This window comes from Orbicella faveolata, unplaced genomic scaffold (genome assembly GCF_042242905.1).
Source record: "Orbicella faveolata isolate gen_17 unplaced genomic scaffold, um_ofav_v1 contig_35, whole genome shotgun sequence".
NCBI classification, from domain to species: domain Eukaryota; kingdom Metazoa; phylum Cnidaria; class Anthozoa; order Scleractinia; family Merulinidae; genus Orbicella; species Orbicella faveolata.
This window is the reverse complement of record NW_028301564.1, coordinates 23,144,854-23,154,567: the sequence shown is the minus strand read 5'-3', so window position 1 is coordinate 23,154,567 and position 9,714 is coordinate 23,144,854. Positions and strand designations below refer to the sequence as shown.

The 9,714-nt window shown below is 38.9% G+C and overlaps 1 long non-coding RNA gene across 1 annotated transcript; it reads left to right on the top strand.

Moving 5' to 3' along the window:
* The first annotated feature begins 2,083 nt into the window (after positions 1-2,083).
* Positions 2,084-6,109, top strand: LOC149103941 (uncharacterized). Its single transcript, XR_016201904.1, has 2 exons — positions 2,084-3,471; positions 5,410-6,109. It is a non-coding gene; the product is annotated as an uncharacterized LOC149103941 (long non-coding RNA).
* The last annotated feature ends 3,605 nt before the right edge of the window (positions 6,110-9,714 follow it).

Below are 9,714 nucleotides of genomic sequence, written 5' to 3'. Positions count from 1 at the left end.
CCATTTGATCACGCAACGTGACAACATCCACGCGAGAGCCCCTGACATGTGCGTGAATCCGCGCGGATATATGACGTCAGGATGGCGCAATTTGTTCTAAAAATAGAAACATTGTCCCATACCATAGGTGCGCGTCAGGGGCGGGGCAGAAGACTCCTGAAATTTTTGTACTGGATCATCCAACAAAAAGTGACGTCACATCCGGTTTAAACGATGCCGCGCAGCTCGTTTCACAAAGCGAAATAATGGCGTTTCGATTGGGGAAGATTTTCCTCTATTTGCAAACCATCAGGTTCGTGTCCTTCCATACTGAGGATAGAAATATCTTGAAGGCACATTTTTTCGACTTTTGAAGCAAAACTGTTGGCAAAATAGAACAGTTTAGTATTGTTTTGAAGGAAAATAACGGAGAGCCTTCTGTCATCGAATGGCGGATTTTACACATATTCAAAACTGGTGTTGTTCCGACTTTTGGTTCTTATTGTTCGTGATTTGGTGATAACACTAAGTGCAATAGCCTATAATGTTAACAACAACCTGGATGAAGTATTACTGGTCATAGTTTGCATTGTGTACAACGGGAACATATTTAACAGAAGCCGTTTTTTTCTGGAAGTGAACACAGTTGAAGCTCTATATCCACGTGCGTGTAGTGGAAAAGACATGCTGAAGCGTATACTCAAGGTTAGTATCCTATTTCCGTATCTCTTGTTGAATACGGTTTTTCTCCGTAAGAAATAAGCAATGTTGAGAGTCAGAGGTGAGCTTTGGGGATGTCAGATTTCCCCGAAGAGATCAACAAAGGGGTGAAGCACTCCCCCACCAAATTTTCTGGGAGTACCCCACCGGGTACTGTGAAGTTGTTCATAAAATGTACATGTATGCTGGACAGAATTCAAATTTTTTCCAGTGGTCAATTGTACATTCCTCTGTATTGTCTAAACTGCAATGCAGGCCTGGGGATCAACTTCTTTGGGCAGTTCCAAAAGAGGGGGGTTGGCCTGTTTAGGGTTAGCTCCTTAGCCCTTAACTTTACCTCCGCTTTTGACAGGTACCCACTTCTACTGTGACCCGGGGCGGGGGTACTCCCTTATATGCACTATAGGGGTATGTGTGGCCCCAAAAGGTATGGTTTTTCAGTTGTTTTGGTCATAAATAGGGTATCAATTTTGGCCATTTTGGCCTTAAATAGGATATGGGTTTTGTACTCTAGTCTTGAAGTGGGTAATGTTGTTTAGAAGAAGCTACTTTTTCATCATTATTGATAAGACCATAGACAAAAGGCCGTCAAAAATTATGTTTAGGGCAACTGTGTCAGCTACCATGGTGGTAAATAGGTTATCGAATTTTTATTCTGGTAATAAATAGGGTGGGGAGAATCGCAGATTTTGGTAGTCATAATTAGTTAATTCGACTATTTTGAGATTTTAAAGATATGTTCTATATATCAAATTGACTCAACAAGAGATGCTGTGGAAACACAGGCAGCTGGTGATTGTTTTCACAGCTTTTTTAGTTCTTCCAAAGATCTGTTTACAACACCTCATCTTCTGTTAATCTGGTGGGGATGCAATGTAGCTCTGTAGCAACGGGACCTTTGTTCATTATTTGGTCAATGTTTAAATGGCATCTACCTTCCATCTTGTAAAGAAAAAATGAAAAATGGCTGTCTCATACGCATGCATCAAATAATTCACAAAGGTCAGTTGTGATTGCTCCATTGTGGGTGGGCTGAGAATTCTAGCTTGGTTTGATCTTAAAGTGATTGTTTGCCATTTATTTCCCCATGCATTTGGCTGAATTTGACCCTGCATGACTATTCAAAACCCTTATTGAATAATCAAATGGGCAATATCCCTCTTTGTTTGAGTTTCCCTCAGTCATTCAATCACAGTGGGTTTTGCTGAGTTAATTTTCTCTTCTTTGTAAATTGATATTGCTGCTTTAAATTCTAAATCTAGGCATCATGTGACACTCGTCATGTGAAGAGTTGTCCCGGTTAGCCAAGCCAAAGTGTTTACATAAAGAAAAGTTGTCCTGCCTGTCAGGGTGCCAAGGCATGACATGAGCCAAGGTTAGACAACTCACCCACCCCTGTTGTCTCGCTGGCAAGACAGGTTCATGATCCTAAATGTAAACAGTTGGTTGAATTTTCAAAGAAATAAATGAAAAGTTAGCTTGGCCAGGGTAACTCAGGAGAAGGGTTGTCTTGGGTACCCAAGACCATATAAATGGGCCCTAGTACGGCCATTCTATTTAATTTTCACACTCCCTCTTCCTCTGTTGACATGAGCTTTAGACGGGGCTATGAAAGAGTTATTTCTGCACTTTTATCTTTTCTGTTAGGTGGTAAATATTGACTTATTTAGAGAGTGTGGCTGGGGGAAGGGGGTGTGGATATGAAATGGAATATCTCTAGTCAGCTCTGGGCCCAAGTTGTGTGTTGTCTAACTTATTATACAAACTATACTTTCCAAAATCTTTATGGGTAGGTGTTTGAGAGGATCATCTTATCTGTTCATCACTACAGTGGAACCCCACCTTATGGCCACCCCATTCACATAGCCACCTTGTTATTACAGCCTCTTGATTCTGGCTTGAACAAAGGCTCAGTCAGTCGGTCATTTTCTTATTTAAAGAACCCCTTTAACCACACTGTTAATGTGGTCAGATTTTTGTGGCCCAGCAACCGGATTAATAGAGTTCCACTGTAATTTAAAATTGTCAGTGTTGGTTGTTTTAAGAATGTTTGTACCTCACAGAGGTGAAAATGAATTTGAGCTATTACCCACAAAACAAAATTCTGGATCGTACATTTTAGGAGTAATATACACAATTTATAGTAAGCATCAGGCATCACTTTGATAGTGAAGTCCCATAACTCTATTATTTGGAGATTGGTTATCCACTAGCCCTGAAATTACCAAGGCTGATATCTCTATTATCATGTCATCAAAGCCATAATATTTTGACACCTACTGTACCAAACACAGTTTCCTTAAGCAGTAACAAGAGTCTTTCTTTAGTAAACCAAAATAGTACTTGCTGCCAGGTGCTTTATAAAAGTATAACCCTTCCAGAAGCCTTCACAAAGTAATATCAGTAGCTAACAATTTTTTTATGGCTGATTTAAACCTTGTAATAAATCATACTGCCCAAGTTTAATATACATTTTGTTGCATTTAGCTCACATGTTTTCAGTTTAAAGGAGAAGGTCACTCCAAAAAGCTTACTTTTTTTGTCTTCACTTATAGCAAGTGAATATTCAGCATTTCCACTCACCAAAGGTTCAGCCTCTGAAGTGCCTGCTATCCTTAAGAAATTCATCTCGAAATTAAGAAGCGACTTCGGAGGCCACCATTTTGCAACTGTCTTGGCAGCCTGAGGCTGTGTTTATGTGACTTCATTCCGTCCAACTCAAAATTGGTAAGAAGGAGAAGAACCTGCAATTGACTTGGCATCTGTCACAAGGTCAGCAAAATCTTTTTTTTTTTCAAGTGATTATCCTCTTCACTATCTTCAATGCTATTATTTTGGAGTTTAGAGCATGCTTAGCTCAAAATAATATGTCTCAAGAGCAGCCATAACCCGGAGTGGTAGTCAAAAGGCTTGTCACAAGCCATCAGGACAAAATCTGTCAGACAGAATGATGTCATGAAAACTTGGCCTGGGTGCTTCTTTGGAGGTGAACTTCATAAGGAAAACCTGCACTTTAGACGCTGAAACTTCTGTGAGTGGCTAACCTTAGTGCAAGGTTTTCATTAGTGTTGACATAAAATTTATGTTTTTTGGAGTGACCTCCTGTAAAATACACACATTAAGACTTAACTCAGTAGCAAGGTGCATCTTGTATGACCAGTAACAGTATACATGTATCCAAAAAACAAAATATATATTGTCCAAACTCAGTCATGTTAGTAGTGTTAGTGTCTAATGAGTTCCTGCAAAGAGATAATTATACAATCATTCTAGCAACTCTCCTCAATATTCTGGGAGTCTCCCACCTACCGTTTAGATCATCCATCCCAGGCAAGTTTTGAACTATTGTCCAGATACAAGGGACCATGGGCTCCTAGGGACAGTGCTTTAAAGTGCTATTGTGATGAAATTTGCAGATGTCCTCCATAATATGAGCATAACAGTTTTGTTACCATGGCAACATACTGGGTTTCAACCTTCCCTGATGATTGTAGGCTTTTCTGGCCACCTTTGGCTTTCCATTTTGATATTTGCCAATGGTGCCTCATCAGCACGATCTAGGAAGCATATTAACATGCAAGGTCAAAGTCATAGCCTCATTTAACATTTTTCAAGCTGAAAATCACTGAATTAGTGAAATCAGGTTAGAGGGGACTGGAAAAGAGCAAGTTGCCATGGGAAAATACAGGCTGTATATAATTTTTATAGCCATAGGTGTGTTTCCTGTAGTTCTAACTTTCAGCCTGTTAACCTGATGTAATATTGGGTTAACATCAGTCACCTCATTTGCATATTTCTATTTTTTAAACCTACATATCTTTGGAACTGATGCAGATATTTGCAAAAGGTAAACAGCATTTTTAATCTTTTGTGGAATTCTATGTGATACACCTGAAAATTCTGACTCAAGGGGTAAACATTTAAGGATAGAAGCACTTTAAAGCATTGAGTTGAATTTATGCTGTTGGCAAAATTTTACTGTAAGGTGTCGAAAGGAATTTGGAGGGGAATTTGGTGTGGTTATTGAATTGACAGACATTGGCTCTGTTATTATTGACATTATCTTCTATATTTTTGAGGCAGAATGGTTGTTGGCAAAAGCAAAACTGGCAATATCCTCACTGACCTGTGTTTAGATGTTTTTAGGTTTTTGTCTCTGACAATGAAGGTCAATTTGAGTAGTTACACTGTCTTTACAATAGAACATATGGATATTAATAGTATAGTTATTTTTCAATATCCTCATACTAAAATTATAGTAACTTTATGGCTCAATTTCTACCTCTGCTTTAATTTGTTTAAACCAGTTTATTTTTTTTTAAACCAATTTAATTTCATCAAAGGGGAAAGGGGAATCTGAGAGCAACAATAAATTAGACCAACAAATATAAGGACATTTGCAATGGTTGCTTTCATGACCTAATGGAGATGAAGTGGACCAAAAAGTCAGAGATCTGATGTTTGAATCTAGGTCTGTCTGTACAAAGATTGTATTGTAGTATAGGAGTATTATGGTAAGTTATCACTTATGTTGGGGGGTTGATATGGGATCCTGGCTGTACTGTTGTAGGGTAGGAATAGGGACGGAGGGGTGGGTGGTGTGCTTGTGATCCTTTTTAAAAACCACTCTAAAAGTGGAAACAAACTGATTTCAATTGAAAAATTTGCAGCACAGGTAAAAATGATACATTATATCTTGTTTTTTTATAGGTGGTAAATGAGCAAATACCCTCATGATCAAGAGACCTGTCCAATTGCAAGTGTGATTTTTTTTTTACTGACAATGGAAATCATAATAAAAATGCAAAGCCACCTTGGTGTGATTTCTTCCTTGACAGTGAAGTGCAACCTAACCAAAAGTTGCATTCTGTAAGAGGTTTACAAAAATTAAATGGAAAATTAAACTACACCAGTTTGTATTAATTTTATAAGTACTCCTCTCTCCAAAATATATTTGGTATGTTGTCGTACATGTACTGGCAAGAATATAATGTAGAAATTTTATGGTAAATGTTTCCATTCAAAAAATATGCAGCTCGGACACAATAACAATAATTCTCATTTCTGTGGTGTTTTCTTTGGTGTGAAAGTGTAAAAACAGATTCTATTACCCTACATGTAAGTTGAAGAATATAGGAGCTCCTCTGCAAAAGTTTGTTGTTGTTTTTTCTGTTCATTTTTTTTGTTGAACATTTATATTCTCCTATAAGCAGTTTCTTCTCAACACATTGTAAGATAATAACTAGCCATAAAAAGGACGTTTTTGTCTCAGAGATCATTTTCAAGATAAAAAAAAGTGATTTTCATTTATATTCTTTATTTTCTTTGGGCAGAGACGTTTTGAGAATTTCCCTAAAAATATCACAAGGTACAAAGGAAGGGGCAAAAATAAAAGTTGTTTTCATTATCAGTTTGAGTCTCTCTCTGAAGCTGCAAAGTATGGTTATTTTATACTGTTGTGGATAACGTTAGGCCCATTTTAATTCAAAATACAAATGGGAACTTACATTGATAATCACACAATCCCTTAAATTGGCACTGTTTTGTTTTTTGCTTTTTTCCAGAAAACAATTTGAACATCCTTTTTACACAAGGAGAGGCGGGAGGGGGGGGGGGGGGGGAGGTATTTTACATAGTTTTAAATGGGGAAGCTGCACCTCAAGGTCCAACCCCTTAATACTGTATCCCTTTTCTAAACCCTTAGAAAGTAGTTTTAAAATATCTTTTTGAACAATATATCAGAATCCCCTCATTCTGGCTCATGAGAGTAAATGAGAGATTATCAACAACATTTTAGAGCTAGAAGAAGGAAATCCCTAAAAGAAAGATTTCGGTACCCTTTCATTATACACCTGAATTCAACTTGTCAGAAATCCCTTACCCTTTAATAGTTATATCTGAAGCCTGAAAACTTTTGAGCAGAGCTTCCCGATATATATCCTTACAAGGAGTCCTCCCACATACACAATCCAGGAACTCTTGACAAGTTGCGATGAAGCTGGCTTTAAGACTGTCTGATAAGGCAGCTTCTTCAGTTTTTGAGAACAAACTTGTTACTCTCAGTCAACTTCTAGTATGGAACCTTTTCTTTTCTGGTCTGGTCCAAGTTCACAGACACTACTAGCTAGCAATCACTTTCACAACACTAACACTAGCAATGTCAGTTGCAGTCTGGTTGTTCAGTTTCACCGCACCATGTTTCATGGTCACTCATCATTGTTAGACATGAGTTCATAATAGCTTGTAACATTCACCAGCCTGGTAGTGTCATTGTTGCTATTACCTGTTCCCAGACTTCCTTTTATGGCTGGGTGTTGGGGCATGATATTTCATTACTGTTTGCAAACAGTTTGTTAAGATCGCACATTGAAAGCGTGATGAATTAAAATAATTGAACTCTATGAGAGAGAATTGTCAGAATTGCTAGGGTTCTCTCATTCTCTGGAACTGAAATGTCTTGATGTAAGCTTATATAGAGAAAGCAAACTGAAAATAGGGCAAAATGTCTAAGTAACCTTTCAAAATAAGTTGCAAAGACATTTGATAGTTAGGGATTAAAAGATAGGGAACTTGGTCTGTAAACAAGGCAATTGAAAGGAATCGAAGCAATTAAAGGTGCATGCTTGACCTCACAGGATCGGGCGGGGGGGGGGGGGTGTATTGAAACTTTATAGTGTCACTGACATTTAACACTGTTGAAACAGAAAAATAAATCACACTATAACTGAAAAAAAAACACGACATGCCCCGATTACTGAATCGCCCATAAAAATATCCTCTTGTTTATATTTAAGGGGTTCACGGCCTCCTAAAGTACATGTTAAAGGAAGCGTTTGCCATTATTAAGGGATTACCAAGGGAAACATTAAGATATCTCGTTTAAGGTTCTTAACAAATCGTAACAGAATTTATAATGCCAGTTTGAGTCACAAGCAAGAACAAGAATTTGAGTTAGTGTCGATTGGCAAGAAAGTTCCGCCCCGTTATGTGTGTGAATCTTTACAGTGTGATACGATTAACAGCTGTGTTTGTTAATGGTAAATTTCAAAAAATGGGCTTCTGTTAAATAGGTTCTCCCACGGCTACAAAACTGACATGGCGCTTTTCTCTCAGTGTAATACCTACCTAAGAGAATAGGATATTTGAATTGAGTGCAACTTACCTAGAATTTATTATTTCCACGTAAACGATGACTCCTGTGGAATTCAGTTACGAAGAAACGAAGACATTTCGTAAAAACACACGCCTTCAAAACAGCGTCTTTTTGAACAAATAATTGTTCTGTTCCACAAACAAACGATATGGCGAGGAAGAAGACAAAATTTTGTTTATCATGGCCAAATAAAACGTTAGAAATATCCCGCCGATCGCGAAATATTGCTGTTTTACTTACAGGGAGAACGATTATGTCGCAGTCAAATTTTATTTCGCCGCTCAACCCGCTTTTTTACCGGATGTGACGTCACTTTTTGTTGGATGATCCAAACACACAAAAAGTGCCAGGCGTCGCAGAGTGTTCTCCCCCGCCCCTGGTGCGCGTGGATCCCAAGACTTACGGTCTCCGTCCCCGATTATGGCTCCTGGTCATATACTTCGTTTAGTAAATCACTGTCATCACCATCCGAAATACTAGAAAAACTAGAAAGGATCGGGAGGCCAAGATCGCAGACGCAAGCGTCGAAAATGTCGGAAATGGACAGATGTCATTGACGTCAGAGGTCAACACAAATGATTGCAATAGGACTCAAAGACCTAATAGAGTCGCATGAACAGATACTAACGTAGTCAAGCAATAATGGATACGTTTGACAGAACATGACAGGGTACAGAGCCGTTGCTATTCATTACTTTAAACCTGACACAGCTATACGCACAAAAGATTCGTTTCTGCCAGCTTGTGGTTTTTGCGCTGGTCAACAACAGTTTATGTGGTCATGTAAGAATTCAAATCCCGTATCCCGCTCTGTTCCCCTTGCGAATCCCGCATCCCAACCCTATAAAAACACGAAATCCCACTCCCGCTCGTAATTGCAAATCCCGCTTCCCGCCCCTGTTTTCAGCTCAAATCCCAAATATCACGGCGAAAAAAAGCCAAATCCCGCAGCCCGCTAAACCTATTGGGGATCCTCATAGAAAAGCACAATCAATGCGACATACGTTACGCGCGGCGCATGATTGGAAGGTTGGATGTAGTACCGTCGAATATACAACGACTTTCCTGTTTTCTGATTGGCTGTAATTTCTATGGCATGGTATAAATCGTGATAGCTCTCTGCTTTACCAGCTTACTCATTTTGTAGAGTCCTAAAGAAACTGAGACAAAAATTCGCAAGCATAATGTCGTTTGCGCGTGAACGAAAGGAACAAAAGGCACAAACGTTAATGAGTACTAAATATCCGCTTGCAAACGCGTAAATGAAGACGGAACGCAAGGTTTCAGCGTAGCCCCAATTAGACAGACGGATTTGAAACAGTTTGTTGAAGAATGCGTGACGTTTCAATGTCAGACCAAACTGGTTTGGGATAGGTTTATCATTGTCTGATTTATCAGTGAAATCTCAATTGGAAAATCATATTGGCTTATTTGGAGAGGAAATAACATTGATTTCGAGTCATTTTTCTCGAATGTAAGTAATACAGTGGAACCCGCCTTACGACCACTCCGTTAATACGACCACCTCGTTAATACGACCACCCCGTTAATACGGCCACTTTATTCAGGCCCAAAAAAAAGCTCAGTCAATCATTTTCTTATTTAAAGAACTCCTTTAATACGACCACCTCGTTAACGCACCCAATTCTTCATGGCCCGAAGGTGGTCGCATTAACGGGGTTCCACTGTACTTCCTTATCAGTTTTGGCGGATGTAAAAATAGCTCTCTATCTATATTAGGACGCATTTCATTGAAATATATGACTCCTCCGTTGAAAGATAAGCTCTAGTGCGCAGCTATAATTGTAGCCTTCGCCAGGATCGTAGGCGAATTCAGGCCGATATACTGATACGTGCTTCAC